Source organism: Callorhinus ursinus, unplaced genomic scaffold, assembly GCF_003265705.2.
Source record: "Callorhinus ursinus isolate GAN/ISIS: 27379988/994484 unplaced genomic scaffold, GSC_fseal_2.0 scaffold9, whole genome shotgun sequence".
Classification (NCBI taxonomy): domain Eukaryota; kingdom Metazoa; phylum Chordata; class Mammalia; order Carnivora; family Otariidae; genus Callorhinus; species Callorhinus ursinus.
The window spans coordinates 60,179,042-60,196,805 of record NW_027397071.1 but is presented as its reverse complement, the minus strand read 5'-3'; the positions used below and the strand labels follow the sequence as shown (position 1 = coordinate 60,196,805).

Here is a 17,764-nt window from a genome sequence, read left to right as displayed (position 1 = left end):
TTTCAAAGCTTTTCCATGTCGTCTCAGATTATTCTAAGCTATAGTGATTTTTTGTTTCCTCTGAGTTTTTATAACATATTTGTACATCTGTTCCATTTTAAGATTGTGTAATTTTTTTTCTGAATTCTGACTTGTATGTTATATTGTTACCTAACTTTTCATGAGTATGTCTTCCTAGTCCTCTACTATATATCAATAAGCTTTTTGAGAAAGGAAAATTATATTTCTTAGTGGTGCCCAGTGAAGTATTTAATTCATTCATTTATTCATTTAACAACAGTTATATGACATGTTTACTCTCACAAGACTGTGCCTAAGTGCTGGAGATAGAAAGAGGAATAAGAGGGGCATCTGAATGTCTCAGTCAGTTAAGCATCTGACTCTTGATTTCAGTTCAGGTCATGATCTCAGGGTCCTGGGATTGAGCCCCTCTTCTGGCTCCACACTCAGCGTGGAGTTGGTTTGTCTCTCTTCCTCTGCTCCTCTCTCTGCTCTCACTCTCTCTCTCAATAAATAGATCTTAAAAAAAAAAAAAAGAAAGAGGAATAAGACGTACTTGTCTGGGAATTAAAGGGCTGTTGGGAAAGCAGATATGTGGATAAGTAAATGCACCAGATTCACTGAGAATGATAAGTTCTATCAAGAGTTTACTGAAGAGATGATGCTTGTGTTCAGTATTGATAATTAGCAGGAGTTTTCTGTGAAGATAAAGAGAGGGACGTCTTAAAGGAAAGCCTGGGTGTACAAATGTGTGGAAGTATGTGGAACAACATATCGTATCTGGGGAACTGCAAATAGTGTGGCATGGTAGTTTTGTAGCTTGAAAAGGATGAGGGGCAGAAGTTGGGGTGGAAGACGTAGGCATGAGGCTAGAAGAAGAAAAGCTTCATATACTATTTAAAGGAGTTAGAATTTTTATTTTTCTTAAGTAGGGCATGAGGAATCAATGAAGAGTTTAAAATAGTAGACCAATTGGTCATATTTGAGCTTTTAGAAAATTATTTTGGTGTCAGTGTAGCAGATGGATTGGAGGAGGGCCAGAATAGAGGCAGGTATACCATTTGGGAAACTATTGAATAAATCTAAGCCAGAGATCAGAGTATGAATTAGGGTAATAGTATCTGAGATAAAGAAGAAAGAATGGTGTGAGAGGTAATTAAGAGTTAGAATTGTTGAGGGATGTCTGGGTGGCCCAGTGAGTTGAGCCTCTGACTCTTGATTTTGGTTCAGGTCATGCATGATCTCAGGGTTGTGGAATTGAGCCCTGCCTCAGGCTTCCCACTCAGCGCAAAGTCTGCTTGTCCCTCTCCCTCTGCTCCTCCCCCCCCCAAATAAATAAATAAAATCTTAAAAAAAAAGAATTGAGATTGATTGGATGTAGTTGATGAAGAGAATGGTTCCTAGGTCTCTGGCCTTGGATTATTGAATGTATGGTGAAACCTTTACTTAGGGAATACAGGAAATATAATAGGCTTTAGGGAGAAGTAGTTAAAGTCATGAGAGTGGATGAGACCATCCAGTAAAAACATGTAGAATAAAGTCAGAAGAGGTCTGAGAACGTGACTGGATAAAAATCATATTTAAGAAATACACAGGGGGGGCTTTCGGTTCCGCCGGCTGGCTGTCCGATGCCACCCCGGCGCGCACTTCCGCTCGCCCTCTGACCCGCGGCCGACAGCCGGTGCATTCTGCGACCCCCAACCATGCCCGCGGGCGTGTCCTGGGCCACGTATCTGAAAATGTTCGCTGCCAGCCTCCTGACCATGTGCGCCGGGGCCGAAGCGGTGCACAGGTACTACCGGCCGGACCTGACAATACCTGAAATTCCACCAAAGCCTGGAGAACTCAAAACGGAGCTTTTGGGACTGAAAGACAACATGAACCTCGAATTTCTCAACAATAGAAACCCCAAAATACTTAACTCTGCCAAGAACTCCGTGAATAATATTATAAGTATTAAATATATATTTTTAAAGTTAAAAAAAAAAAAAAAGAAAGAAATACACAGGGGGAAAGCCTACAGAAGACAAAAAGAAAAGACCAAGGAGGAAAATCAGAAAGTACCAAGTTTTGGTTTTTTTTTCTTAAGTATTTATTTAAGTAATCTCTACACCCCACGTGGGTCTCAAACTCATAACCCAGAGATCAAGAGTCACATGCTCTTCTGACTGAGCCAGCCAGGGCCCCAAAAGTATCAAGTTTTAAAGAAGAGAGGGAGAAGAGTTTTTAAAAGGCGTGGTCACCTGTGCTGTTCAGTGGATGGACTAAGATGAGTATTTGAATTGTCCATTGGGCTTGGCAATTAGAAAGTCATTGATGAAGTTGATGAGTTTCGGTGGATTGAAAATGAGAGTTGGATCTGTAATTTTTAAAAAAATATTTGAGAGAGAGAGCACGTACATGTGAGCATGAGCAGGGAGAGAGGGAGAGGGAGAGAGAGAATCCTCAAGCAGATTCCCCTCTGAACATGGAGCCTGATAGGAGGCTTGATCCCAGGATCCTGGGATCATGACCTGAGCTGAAATCAAGAGTCAGCAGCCCAACTGACAGAGCCACCCAGGTGCCTATGGATCTGTAAATTATTTTTTTAAAAGAAGTTGGCTATGAAGAGAACACAAAAAGTAGTAACTAAAGGGGAATGTAGAGTTGAAGAAGGGTTCACGTTTGTTATTAAAAGATTAAAAGATATCTCATACTGAAATGATATATGAAGATATTTATAGACCATGAGAGGAAGAAGTTGAGAAGACAGAGGATATAGGCACTCAGTGTATATTGGCATATAGACTGATTTCAAAATTAGTGTATTGGGAAATAAATTAATCTCCAGTTGACTGGGCTAATTATAAATGTTTGGGATGTATTTTTATTGTAGTTTATTAAAACAGCAACACTGCCTGAGATGGTGGGCAACATGGTGGGTGAGTGCAATGTCAAGACCCTCAGCTAGGTGGAAATCAAGCCCAAGACGATTGACCACTATCTGGTGAGTTCTCCATCACCTATAAGGCTGTGAAGCATGGCAGGCCTGGTATCAGGGCCACCCATTCTCTCATTTCATTCCTCTCAAGTAGCCTGTTCAGCCAATAAATGCACAGACTTCTCTTAAAAAAAAAAAAAAAAAGAAAAGATGGCAACCACCAACAGAACTTTCAAAGTCAATTTTAGAAGTCATAGAGTACTTAGAGATCTTCTAGATTATTAGTTCTTTCACTGGGTAGGTAAGTGAATTGAGATGTAGGTTGGTACTTTTGTCTTTTAAGTTACTAACTTTATCTAAAATATTTAAATCAAGATGGTTATATACTTGAATTTCCTTATTTCCTTTTTCAGGACCGATCTTTTGTTACACATGCTTGTTTAGATAAAATACATTCAGTTTTTAAGATACTTTTTTTTAAAGATTTTATTTTTTAGAGAGAGAGAGACACACAGTGAGAGAGGGAACACAAGCAGGGGGAGTGGGAGAGGGAGAACAGGCTTCCCACGGGGAGCCCAATGTGGGGCTCGATCCCAGGACCCTGGAATCATGACCTGAGCTGAAGGCAGACGCTTAATGACTGAGCCACTCAGGCGCCCCTTTAAGATATTCTAATTAATGTGACTTACGTGACTCAGTAGCAACAACAGAAGACCAGTCTAGATCAGTCAACATGAGAAGCTTAAAAGTAATGACTTAGTAAATGGACTCATTTCTTAGATTCCATGTTTACCTCAGATACTCTCTTGGTTTTTCTTCCTCTCATTTGAATTATATGTTGCATCTCTGGGGTACCTGGCTGGCTCAGAGAGCATGTGGGTCTTGAACTCTGGGTCTTGAGTTCAAGCCCCACTTTGGGCATAGAGATTACATACATGCATATATATATTCATACACTAACTTTATTTTTTTAAAGATTTTACTTATTTATTTGACAGAGAGAGTGAGAGCACACAAGCAGGGGAGCAGCAGAGGGAGAGGGAGAAGCAGGCTCACTGCTGGGCAAGGAGCCTGATGTGGAGCTCAATCCCAGAACCCTGGGATCATGATCTGAGCCAAAGGCAGTCGCTTAACTGCCTGAGCCACCCAGGTGCCCCACAAACTAACTAACTTTAAAAAAAAATTGCTGCATCTCTGAGCACCCATCTGTCATGGATTATATTGTATTGTTGGTCCCTCCCTGCATTGGGCTGGAAGTTTCCTATTTTCAGAGCTCTTAGCACAGCTCTTCAGCATACATGGTAGGTGATTAGTAAATATATGCTTGAGTAGATACATGCTTGGATGAATTCATAGGCTGTACAAAAAGATAGGCTTTCCCTCTGTTCATGCATAAATTCACCAGTGCCCAATAGAAGGAATTTCCTATACCAGCAGATAAACATTCTTGGTCTGGATAAGTTTCAACAGTCTTTGAATTTATAAGCTTTATTTTTAGTATTTAGGTATAGTCCCCACTCCCTTACTTTGAAGCATCACAATCATGTATTTTTTGAGTTGTTTACCCTTAGCCTCCGAATTTATTTTACTGGATGTTTTGAAGATACAGTTGATATAAAACAAGGTCTTCCTTACCATTTATGGGTTGTCTTTTATTGTAAGAAGATTGACCAGAAAATATATTTGAGTTTTTGAAAATTATGAACATACTTTCAGAATTCCTTTATTGTTAGGTGTGTTCCCTCTTCTTTTGTTATTCTTTACAATTTTGTCTTCAATACAAGCTGTCAGAGCTTTTCCTTTTACAAAAATAATTTTTAAAAGGTATTTAAAGTAGGAATGGAATGGGGCTGCAGACGGGACATCATGGTGTTTTATAAGCTCATGTAACTGTCAGGTAATTTGATACAGCTGGCTACTTTAGGTTATTTCATGATTCTATTTGTCCTTTTGGTATTTCTTTAATGACAAGTGGAGGTCTCCCTAGCATGGTGTTCTTAGTATAGTTTGCTTAGGGTATGTTGGAGAAAGCATTACTGTGCTCAAGTATTATTTGTAGTATTTTAAAAAAAATAACATTAAACAGGTCAACATGACATTTTTGTGACTTGCTGCTTAGAAAGCTTTAAGGAAAATAATTTTAGAGTCAGCCTTTTGTTTTTGTTTTTGTTTTTGTTTTGTCTCGTACAAAAACAAATTCTTTACTGCCCAGGAAGATTATCCTTGATAATGATCCTTTAGATTTGAAGAGCTACTAATGTTCAGTATAAAAGAATTGATAAAAAGCTTTGCAAATCCAATGACATACTACTTTTTGTTGTTTGGAAGTAGAACCTTTAGGTTTGTTTCCCCAGTATGGCACTATGCACCACCCCCATCCCACCCAGGTTTATGTTCTTTAGAGGTGTTTGATATTTTAATCATCTCCTTGACCAGTTTTTTTCATTTGGGGGAGGTAATAATTGTACCTTACAGAGTGCTTTTTCTTTTCATTTTCATAGCCATCAAATTAAGGATTAGGGCGGGTATTTTTATTCTCAGTTTAGTGGAGGAAAAAATCGGTAAAAAGAAATTAAGCAGGGATGCCTATGTGGCTCAGTCAGTTAAGTGTCTGCCTTCGGCTCAGGTCATGATCCCAGGGTTCTTGGATCGAGGCCCGCATCAGGAGCCCGCTTCTCCCTCTGCTGCCAGTCCTGCTTGTGTGTGTGTGTATGTGTGCTCTCCCCACCCCCCTCTCTGACAAGTAAATAAATAAAATCTTTTTTTTTTTTAAAGGATTTTTTTTTGTTCATTTGACAGAGAGAGAGACAGTGAAAGAGGGAACACAAGCAGGGGGAGTGGGAGAGGGAGAAGCAGCCATCCCGCTGAGCAGGGAGCCCGATGGCGGGGCTCGATCCCAGGACCCTAAGATCATGACCTGAGCTGACGGCAGACGCTTAAGGACTAAGCCACCCAGACGCCCCAAATAAATGAAATCTTAAAAAAAATTAAACAACTTTTGTGCAGTCCCACCATGCTAAAAGATGGTAAATTAACATGGAAAGCCTAATTCTGACAAAATTATCAATGCTTAATGTAGGTACTTTTTATGAAACTACAAGCTTGGGAAATGTTCAGGAATGTCTAAAATTCTGTTGCTTAGCTCTGTTGGGCAATTATAGGGTATTAGTCCCTGATTAACAAACCAAACAAGTAAAAAATGCTATTTATTGTGTTGAAAGTTTTAATAGAGTTTTGCTAAACACTTTAAAATCCTTTGTTAAAAATAACTGCTGAAGAAACTAAGCAGTTTTATCATAGTTGGCATTTGATGAATGTTTTGAAGAATATGATTTCATTGAAAAATAATAGTTTTGTAACCCTTAAAGTGAATTTGTTGTGAGAGGTCTGGTTGCTAATTTTTCTGTTTTATAATTAAAGATTCATTATGGTGGTTTTTATAAGGTAGATTGATGGACATGGTCAAGCATGCATGTTAAGTTCAGGCAGATTAGAAATAATAGTTTTTTCTAGTTTTAATTAAAAATAGCTTTATTGGCATAATGCACATATTATAAAATTCACCTGCTTAAAATTATAATTCAGTGATGTTTAGTACATTCACAGAGTTATACAATTATCAGCACTATCTAATTTTAGAACAATTTCATCATCTCAAAAAGAACACCCGTTCCCATTAGTAGCCACTCCCTGTTTCCCATCATCATCTTTCCTCAGCCCCTGGCAACCACTAATCTATTTTCTCTCTCTATGGAATTGTCTATTCTGGACATTTCATATAAATGACATCTGGCTTCTTTGACTTAGCAAAATATTTTCAAGGTTCATCCATATTGTAACATGTATCAGTACTTCATTTCTTTTTATTACTGAATAGTAGTCATTGTGTATACCACATTTTATTTATCCATTCATCAGTAAATGATATTTGGGTTGTTTCCACTTTTTGGTTATTATAAATGCTGCTTTGAACATACGTGTATAAGTTTTTGTGTAGACATAATCTCTTGGGTATTTACCTAGGAGTGAAATTGCTTGGTCATATGGTATCTCTCTCTATTCACCTTTTTTGAGGACCTACTAAACTGTTTTGCAAAGAGGCTGCGGCATTTTACCTTCCCATCAGCAATGTGTGAGGATTCCAGTTTTTTCTACATCCTCACCATCACTTGGTATTGTTTATCGTTTTGATTCTAATCACCCTAGTGGTTGTGAAGTGATATCAGGGTGTTGATTTGCATTTCCCTGATACTAATCATGTTGAGCATCTTTTTATGTGCTTATTGACTGCTTGCATATTTACTTTGGAGAAATGTCTTTTCAATCCTTTGCCCATTTTTAAATTAGGTTATTCATCTGTTTTAATTATTTTAATTCCGGTGTAGTTAACATTTAAAAAATTATTGATGCTCTCTTTGTCAGATATGTCTATTGAGATCATGTCATTTTGTTCTTTCACTAATATAGTATATTACATGGATTAGTCTTCATATGTTAAACCAACCTTGCAGGTGTAGAATAAATCTCACTTATTCATGGTATATAATCCTTTTTATATGTTACTGGATTTGGTTTGCTAGTATTTTGTGGATTTGTTTTCATGTATGTTCGTAAAGGATATTGGTCTGTAGTTTTTTTAGGATGTCTTTGATTTGGTATCAGTAATATTGGCCTCATAGAATGAATGGGGAAGTATTCTGTTTTTTGTTTGTTTTTGTGGAAGATTGGCATTAATTTGCTCGAAACCACCTAGATTTGGATAGGAAATTTAAAAATTATTAATTCAGTCTCTTTACTTATTTATAGGTCTGTTCATAGTTTCCATTTCTTTTTAAGTCAGTTTTGGTAGTTTATTTCTAAGAATTTGTACATTTCATCTAGCTTGTCTAATTTGTTGGTGTGCAATTGTTCATAATATTATAATTTTTTATTTCTGTAAAGTCATATTTCTGTAAGGTCACCCCTTAGTAATGTACCCACTTACATTTCTGATTTTAGTAATTTGAGTCCTCTCTCTTCTTGGTCAGTCTAGCTAAAGGTTTGTCGATTTTTGTGATCTTTTCAAAGAACCACCTTTTGGTTTTGTTGATTTTTCTCTAATTTATTTTCATTTTAATCTTCATTCTTTCTTTCTCCTTGCTTTGGGTTTACTTTGCTTCTTTTTTTCCTTTTTAGTTTCTTAAGGTGGAAAGTTAGGTTATTATTTGAAATTTTGCTTTAAAAATTTTTTTTGATATGTTGTGCTTGCTTTTTTTTTAAAGATTTTTTTTTTAAGATTGTATTTATTTATTCATGAAAGACAGAGAGAGAGAGAGAGAGGCAGAGGGAGAAGCAGGCTCCCCGCTGAGCAGGGAGTCCGACGCGGGACTCAATCCCAGGACCCTGGGATCATGACCTGAGCCAAAGGCAGACGCTTAACCCTCTGGGCCACCCAGGCGCCCTAAAGATTTTGTTTTAAGTAATCTCTGCTCCCAGTGTGGGGCTCAAACTTAACTCTGAGATGAAGAGTCACATGCTCCACCAACTGAGCCAGTCAGGCACCCCAGTTGTGCTTGCATTCTTATTTGTTAAAAGTATTTTCTAATTTTTCTTGTAATTTATTACTTGGTTATTTAGTGTGTTGTCTAATTTGTACATGTTTTTGAATTCACATTTCCTTTTGTTAGTGATTTCTAATTTCATTCCATTGTATGATTTCAGTCCTTTTAAATGTATTGAAGATTGTTTTATGGCTTAACATGGTCTCTCCTGATCCATGTGCACCTGAGAAGGATGTGCATCCTGCTGTTGTTGGATGTTTTTTAGATATCTGTTAGGTCTAGATGACCTACAGTGTTGTTTACGTTTTCTCTTTTCTTGCTAATCTTCTCCTCAGTTGTTTTATTCATTATTGAAAGTGGAGTATTGAAACCTACAATTATTATTGTTGAATTTTCTATTTCTTAATTTGTCAGTTTATGCTTTATGTATTTTAGGGCTCTGTTGTTACATATGTTAGGTTTATTTTATTTTTTTAAAGATTTTATTTTTTTTAACTAATCTCTACACCCAATGTGGGGCTTAAACTTAAAACCCCAAGATCAAGAATCCCATGCTCTACTGACTGAGCCAACCAGGCACCCCTACACACTGGAGCTTTAACTCTGATGCATAATATGGATTAGATTCTGTGTGTGTGAACACTTTTGATAACTAAATAAAACATTGCACCTTATATGCTGTGACCAATAAGTGGAATTTGTTTTGATATAGCTTTGATGCTTAAATTATTTTGACTAATAATAACTTGTTACATCGAGATTATAAATAGAAGCACTTGTCTCTGAGAAGACTCAACTTCACTGGGGCAGTGGTTCATTATAAGGTTTTATGTGCATGTGAGTCATAGTGTACTGTAGCTGTTTAAACATGGCTGAGGTAAAGTATTTAAATAATGACTTTGCCAGTATACTAATTTTTATTGAGTTTAAAGGGCAGTTGGTAGTGTAATGTTCCTTGACCTAGAATAATTTGAGTCAGTACCCGTTATTATTAAAACTATTAACAGTATCTACCTTTTATATAACCAAACTCTAAATCATACCTGGCTTAGGAAGAATCAAATAGAAACGTATCCATTATGTTATATTCTACGGATATTCTTTTTTTTTTAAGATTTTATTTTTAAGTAATATCTACACCCAGTGTAGGACTCACAACCCTGAGATCAGGAAGTCACATGCTCCACTCACAGCCAGCCAGGTGCCCTGATCGTATTTCTTTTTAATCCTCCTAACAATCTTTTTTTTTTTCTTCTCGGCTCAAGTTTAATAGAAACAAAAGACAAAACGTGATGCCCTGCTACTGTACATACAGTTGGCCTGCCCCATAACAGCTCAGGCCCTTCTCTCCAGAAAAGAAAGGCTGGCCTCCCCAACCCCTGCAGAAAAGGCCTGTCCTGTCCCCATACCACATCTGCACAGTCTAAAGTCTTACGTTCTAAGCATGACAATAATACAAGAGAGATTTTGTTTTCATGGCCACCCACTGCAGCCCAGCCCTAAAACGACCCGGTGCTCACTTCTGCTTAGAGAAATATTCTTTGCTCTTCTGGACATCAGGCTTGATGGTATCACTGCCAGGCTTCCAGCCAGCTGGGCACACTTCCCCATGCTTGTCAGTAAACTGCAAGGCCTGAGCCAGTCGCGGAGTCTCATCCACAGAGCGGCCTACAGGAAGGTCATTTACCGTGATCTGCCTAAGGATACCTTTATCATCAATGATAAAGAGGCCCCTGAAGGAGATGCCTTCATCAGCCTTTAAGACTCCATAGTCCTGAGCAATGGTGCGCTTGGGGTCTGATACCAAGGGAATGTTCGTGGGTCCCAGTCCTCCTTGTTTCTTGGGTGTGTTGATCCATGCCAGGTGACAGAAATGAGAATCCACAGAAGCACCAATCACTTGACAGTTGAGTTTCTTAAATTCTTCTGCCCTGTCACTGAAAGCAATGATCTCCGTGGGCACACAAAGGTGAAGTCAAGAGGGTAAAAGAAGAACACAATGTATTTTCCTTTGTAGTCAGATAGGCTGAGATCTTTGAACTGGCCATCTGGCATAACAGCCGTGGCTATGAAGTTGGGGGCAGGATGCCCAATTTTGGCATTTCCCGAAGACATCTTGCTATCAGCGGCTCTGAAAGCAAAAAGGCCGAAGACAAGGCAGGAGGAAGACGCAATCTTTTTTTTTTTTTTAAAGATTTTATTTATTTGAGAGAGCGAGCATGAGAGAGAGCATGAGAGAGAGCATGAGAGGGAAGAGGGTCAGAGGGAGAAGCAGACTCCCCGCTGAGCAGGGAGCCCGATGTGGGACTCGATCCCAGGACTCCAAGATCATGACCTGAGCCGAAGGCAGTTGCTTAACCAACTGAGCCACCCAGGCGCCCCTCCTAACAATCTTTTGACGTGGGTGGTGATGCTCTCACTTTACAAATGAGCAAACTGAAACTCAGATGTTTATTAGTTTGACTAAGGTCACTGGTGTTTTTGTGTGTTTTTTTGTTTTTTGTTCATTTTCTTTTATTCTTTTAGTTTTTCTATAAAAATGCCAGGCTTTGGAGATGCAGCCATGACCCAGACAGATGTGCTCTTTGCTTTCATGAAGTGACTTGTCTGGTGGAATCCTTTCGTTGAGTTTTTGAGTCATATTTCATATACTAATGACGTATATTTATAGAAGACTTTATAAAACATTTCTCCATTGTTATCTAATTTTGTAATTCTTGTTTGACAGTGTTGTGACACAGGTGCATTAGATATTATTGATGATATCTTCATTTGGAAACTGAGGGAAACTGAGACCTGGGGATATTAAGGTCATGTATTTAGTAAATGGCTGAGCTAGTATTCAAACCCAGGTCATGGAGCTGTAAGGATCCTGCAGTTCTTCCATTATATCACATTGTTTCATTATTTCATGTGAAACTACAAGCCTATATCACCAAGAGTGATAATCTAGAAAGTAACCAATCTAGTATAATTTAGACAAACAGAGTGCTACCAGGCAGAGTGTGTGGGAAGCGAATCAGGAGACCCAAAGAGCTGTGTCTAGTGTGCTGAAGTGGACTTATTCTTAAATAATGCAGGGAAAACAGTGCTTTGGAGCGATACTAAGACCTGAGAAATACTGCACAGATGTCGTCAGGCGGCACCTAGATGGGCTCAGGGCACAATAACTTGCCTGGGGCATTTTTTCCCCTAGAACAGACTTGAAACGAATAGTGAATTTAATACAAGGAGACTCAGACAACACCAGACTGTGTACAGTTACCTGCACCTGCAAATCAGGGTGTAATCTTTATATGAGGAAGGGATTGCTTGTTTTACATTGATTACCTCAGCTACTTTCATGCAGGTACAGAGATAGTGATCTTAGTAAAACCATTTGAATGCTGCTTCTGTGTAAAAGCATTGTGAGGCATTGTGGAAGTGGTACCAATATGAGTATGACACCATCCTTGCCCACAAGGAGCTTGTAACCTAGTAAGGAGATTTTGCATTCATTCAAAGAATAATTGTTCATCCAGAGTTATGTGCCAGACCCTGTACCAGGTGTTTAGGAGATGAAAGTGGATAAGATAGAAATTGCTCCTAAGCTTTAGCTTATATTTTCCACTGCTTGAAGAGTATTTCTTTATCTCCTTCCCCTAAGTCTGAGCAATTAGAAACCTTTTAAAGTGGAAAATAGGACCTGAAATTCTCTTAGCAAAACAGCAGTCAATATTGCTATTCTTGTGACTTGGCCACAAATAGAACCCAATAACCTATTTGTCAGAGCTTAGGTGTCATGCTAAAAAATATTTGTATCCTATTTAACAGTCAAATCATTAAGAAAAGTACCAACATCCCAACAGAAATGGACAAAGGATTTCAACAAGAGATCACAGACTAGGAAATACAAAAGGAAAAATATATGTCAATCTTACTAGTAATCAGTTATTGATAAAGAACTTGAGGCACAAGGATAAAATAACTTGCCCAAGATCAGATATCTGGTACTTGTTGATCCCAAATTTGAACTCAGGCAATTTGTCTCTAGGGCCTTCAGTCTTAATCACCACAGCAAGTGCCCCTCTCTGGGTTGGTTACCATTATGCTGTATACTCAGCTTCTAGGATAGTGCTTACCACAAAAAAAGCAAGCACTTAAATATTTGTTGAATGAATTCTTTTTTTAAATTTGTTTTTTATTCTTTAAGTATATCTGACACACAATCTTACATTAGTTTCAGGTGTATAACAATGATTTGACAAATTTATACATTAGGCTATGTTCACAAGTGTAGCTGCTTACCATCTGTCACCATAAAACACTATTACAATATCATTGAGTATATATATATATATATATTCCTTATGCTGTGCCTTTTAGTTCCATGACTTACTGATTCTATAACTGGAATCCTTTATCTTCTACACCCCTTCACCCATTTTGCTCATCCCCCACCCCCTTCCTGTGAATGAATTCTTAAAATGAAAATGTATTAGGTACATCATTTTGGAGGGTAATTTGTCAGTATCAAAAAAGGTTACACACTGGGGCGCCTGGGTGGCTTAGTTGGTTAAGCAACTGCCTTCGGCTCAGTTCGGTCATGCCTTCAGTCATGCCTTGGGTCATGATCCTGGAGTCCCAGGATCGAGTCCTGCATCTGGCTCCCTGCTCAGCAGGGAGTCTGCTTCTCCCTCTGACCCTCCCCCTGTCATGTGCTCTCATTCTCTCTCTCTCAAATAAATAAAATCTTTAAAAAAAAAAAAAAAGGTTACATACTAATGACTCAGTAATTTCATTTCTTTTTTTTCTTTTTTTTAAAATGATTTTTATTTATTGAGAGAGAGAATGATAGAGAGCATGGGAGGGGGAAAAGTCAGAGGGAGAAGCTGACTCCCCGCTGAGCAGGGAGCCCAATGCGGAACTTGATCCCGGGACTCCAGGATCATGACCTGAGCCGAAGGCAGTCGCCTAACCAACTGAGCCACCCAGCCCCCATTAATTTCATTTCTTAATGTGTATCTTAAAAAAAAAAAAAAAGTATGTACGGAGACATTACAAAGGTATTCATGGCAGCACTCTTTTTTTTTTAAGATTTTGGTTTTTATTTATTTGACAGACACAGCGAGAGAGGGAACACAAGCAGGGGGAGTGGGAGAGGGAGAAGCAGGCCACCCGCCAAGCAGGGAGCCCGATGCGGGGCTCAGTCCCAGGACCCGGGGACCATGACCCAAGCCGAAGGCAGACGCTTAACGACTGAGCCACCCAGGCGCCCCCATGGCAGCATTCTTGGTAATTGTGGAAAAATAGGGGAAAGTGTAAGTGTTCTTAGTGCCATAAATAACTAATAAACTAAACTATATATAACTAATAAATATATTAGTTTATTATTTAACTACATAATATGTATTATATATTTTATATATAATAAACATAGTTTATTATTATACATAGTAAGCATATCAGTTATATATAGTTATAAATACAAATAACTAAATAAACTATGATATGGGTATATTTTAGAATTCTGTTATGCACAGTTAAAATAAATGAAGTAGTGGATCTGGAAAGATATTTAGGATATATCATTGAATGAGAAAAGCAAGTTACAGAACTTTCCCTACCAAAATAGATTCTAAGATGATGAAAGAGTAAAACAAGCAAAAATAACCATAGAAATAGAGAAAATATGGGTGAATATTTTTATTATATTGGAATGAGGAAGGTTTTTCTAAGCATCATGTGAAATGTAGAATCCATAAAGAAGATTGATGAATTTGCACAAAAATGGAAGATTTCCATGTAGTAAAAAACAACAAACCTTAAACTGGGATGAAGATTCTAAACATGATACATATAAAGCATTTATAGGCAATTTGTAGAAAGGCCAATAAACATAAAAGATATAAATAGATGTTCAACTTCTCATAATTAAAAATAGAAATTAGAAAATCATATTCCATTTCCTACTTAGAGGATTTGCAAAGATAATAGTAATGACAAGAGTGTATAGAAAAAATTTTATATACTCTTGGAGGAAATATAAAAAAACACAGAAACACAGCATGTTTGGTGGAAGTTTTGGCAATGTTTATTACAATTTAAAATGTATACTACCTTTGTCTTAAATGCCACTTTTAGGGATTTATCATATATTAAAGTGTAAAGACACATGTTATAAAGATTCATTATAGTGTGTATAGATATTAAAATATGGAAACAATCTAGATACTGATAGGGATGAGAGTTAAATTGTAATACATCCATATAATGAAATGCTCTTTAGCTATTTAAAGAGACTATGTACATGCATGCCTCATTTCACACTGTTCTGTGTGGTGGTAACTAATTATAATCCTATGTTAAATAACATATGTATGAATATAACAGACATGTATATATATTTTAAAAACACCTTCTAGCAACCCGTTGATCTATATCTCTTTTCCTGCTCTGCTCTGAGGACTGTAACTCTAGTGGGAACATTCATAAATTCAGACATACTGTAATCTAGTGTTTATATGTTATTAAACTAGAGTTTCTTTTTATTTTAGCAGAACAGTGAGGAGAACTTCTGGCTCATGGAAGCATTTCTACATTGCATTTACTTCTGAATGCTAAAGAGGAGAAGTGAAGGGGGAATGTAGTTTCCAAATATATACATACCCAGTGGTTAAGAGTCTGGGATATGAAACCATATTGCCTAAGTTCTAATCCTGGCGCTGCCACTCTGTGTGACTTTGTGCAAGTTACTGAACTTCTTTTTGCCTCCATTTCCTCATTATTCATTCAACAAATATTTGAGTGCTTACCATATACCAGACACTGTTTGGATGCCAGTGATACAACAAGGAGGATTAAGACAAAATCTGTGCCTTCTTGTAGTATATGTACATGCTGGAGGGCTTAATTCCATTCCCACTATTTAGGGTTTTTAAGAGGATTAAGGGGTTAATACCTATAAAGCACTTGCAGCAGCAGGGTCTCATGCATAGTAAGTGGACAATAAATAACATTATTATTTTTCCCCTCTCCAAAAAATGGACACACAGAGTGTTGATGATTAACTATTTTATGGAAGTTTTTGTTAAATTCAACAACATTAAAGGATATACAAAATAATCTATTTCACTATATTCTTTTTTTTTTTTTTTTAAGATTTTATTTATTTATTTGACAGAGACACAGCCAGAGAGGGAACACAAGCAGGGGGAGTGGGAGAAGCAGGCTTCGCGCTGAGCAGGGAGCTGGATGCAGGGCTTGATCCCAGGTCCCTGGGATCATGACCTGAGCCAAAGGCAGATGTTTAACCACTGAGCCACCCAGGCGCCACTCACTATATTCTTACCTTTGTTCACATTCTGAATGCTCTTATACACTGTCAGTCATTGAGCAGATTGTATTATACACTACTGGCCGGGGAACCTTACCATATCATTTGTAAAAGCTCTCATCTAGTGAATGTTCTCTCCCTGTTTTGAGTATCCTAGATGTTGAAATGCAAAATTTACAGTGGTTCTTTTAAGGAGTCTTGGTTGAAGTGGTAGAGAAATCAAGAGGGTAGAGATCAACAAATTATAAGGATTGGTAAATAGAAGATCATCATAAACATCAATGAAGCCTGGGAGGATTGACCAATGACAACATGGTGTTTAATAGGAGAAATTGTAGTTGTGTTTATTAGTGACTTTATAATATATTGGCATGTATTTATAGAAAAATATTTATTTACTGCTTGCTAAGTGCTGTCAATAGTTTGGTGAAGAAGATAATCATGTAACCTGTCCTCATATCAGCTGATATTTTACAATGTTACAAAAATAATTATAGAGTTATAAGAGAGCTGTGCATAAAACCTATGCTGAGGGTCAGAGGAGCTCTTCCTTAAGGAATTAACATTTACTCTCAGACCTGAAAGTTGAGTGAGTTTATATTAGCCAGGAGGATAGAGGTAGAAGAAACGAGTCAGAAACAACAAACCAAGGAGGGGAAGAGCATGGATAAAAGGACCAGAGGTGGAAACATGATACTCTCGAGGAAGAGGAAGATGCCAGTGTGGATGGAGAGAACTAAGTAGGAGGGAAAATGGCAAAAGAATGAGCTGAAGAGTTGCAGGATTAAATTATGCAGGACCTTATAAAGTCATAGTTAGTTTTGATATTATTTTAATATATTATTTTAAGTACAATGGAAATCAATGGAAGAGTTTCAAGATGAGGAATCATTTGATTAAATCTTTTTTAAATTGTGTAATTGCCATATACTAGTTTCAGATGTATAACATGATTTGATATTTGTACATATTTTGAAATGATCACAATAAGTATAGTTAACATCTGTTGACATACATAGATAGTAAAACATGATTTTTTGTATGATGAGAACTTTTAAGATCTACTCACAACAAGTTTCAAATGTGCCATACAGTGTTATTAACAATAATCACCATGCTGTACACATATTACATCCCCATGACTTATTTTATACTAGAATTGTACTTTTTGACTCCTTTCACCCATTTCATCCATCCCCCTCCCCCTGCCTCTGGCAACTACCAGTCTGTTCTCTGTATCTACAAGCTAGGATTATTCTTTTGTTTTAAATTCTACATATAAGTGAGATCATGTGGTTGTCTTTCTCTGTCTTCCTTCACTTACTGTAATGTCCTCAGGGTCCATCCATGTTGTCACAGATGGCAAGATTTCATTCTTTTTTATGGTTGAATAGAATTCCACTGTAAATACATACCACATCTTTATCCATTCAGCCATTGATGGACACTGGTTGTTTCCATGTCGTAGCTATTTTAAATACTGCATGAGCATGGGGTGCAGATATCTTTTTAAATTGGATTTTTCATTTTCTTTAGATAAATACTCAAAGTGGAATTGCTAGACCATATAGCAATTCTGTTTTTTTTATTGAGGCATAGTTGACATACATTTTATTAGTTTCAGGTTTACAACATAATGTTTCAATATTTGTATATACTGGGAAATGATCACCACAGTAAGTCTAGCTAACATCTGTTACCATATGTAGTTACAGAATTTTTTTCTTGTGATCAGAACTTTTTTTTTTAATTTTAAGATTTATTTATTTTAGAAAGAGCAAGCTCCAGTGCTCGCACAAGTCGGGGGGAGGGGCAGAGGAAGAGAAACTCAAGCAGGCTCCATGCTAAGCCTGGAGCCCTATGCAGGGCTTGAGCCACCCAGGCACTCCCACACCAATTTTCTTTATTCACCCATTGATGGTCACTTAGGTTGTTCCTGGTATTTTTAACTTTTTCTTTCTTTTTTTACAGAGTGGGGAGATGGGCAGA

The 17,764-nt window shown here is 37.5% G+C and overlaps 1 protein-coding gene and 2 pseudogenes across 2 annotated transcripts in view; 2 read left to right on the top strand and 1 right to left on the bottom strand.

The window, feature by feature from the left end:
* The window catches only part of ZFYVE9 (zinc finger FYVE-type containing 9), a 180,384-nt gene that overhangs the window by 19,890 nt on the left and 142,730 nt on the right, over positions 1-17,764 (top strand). The window lies entirely within an intron of this gene.
* LOC112823855 (ubiquinol-cytochrome c reductase complex assembly factor 6 pseudogene) lies at positions 1,612-1,934 on the top strand (annotated as a pseudogene).
* LOC112823854 (peroxiredoxin-1 pseudogene) lies at positions 9,721-10,641 on the bottom strand (annotated as a pseudogene).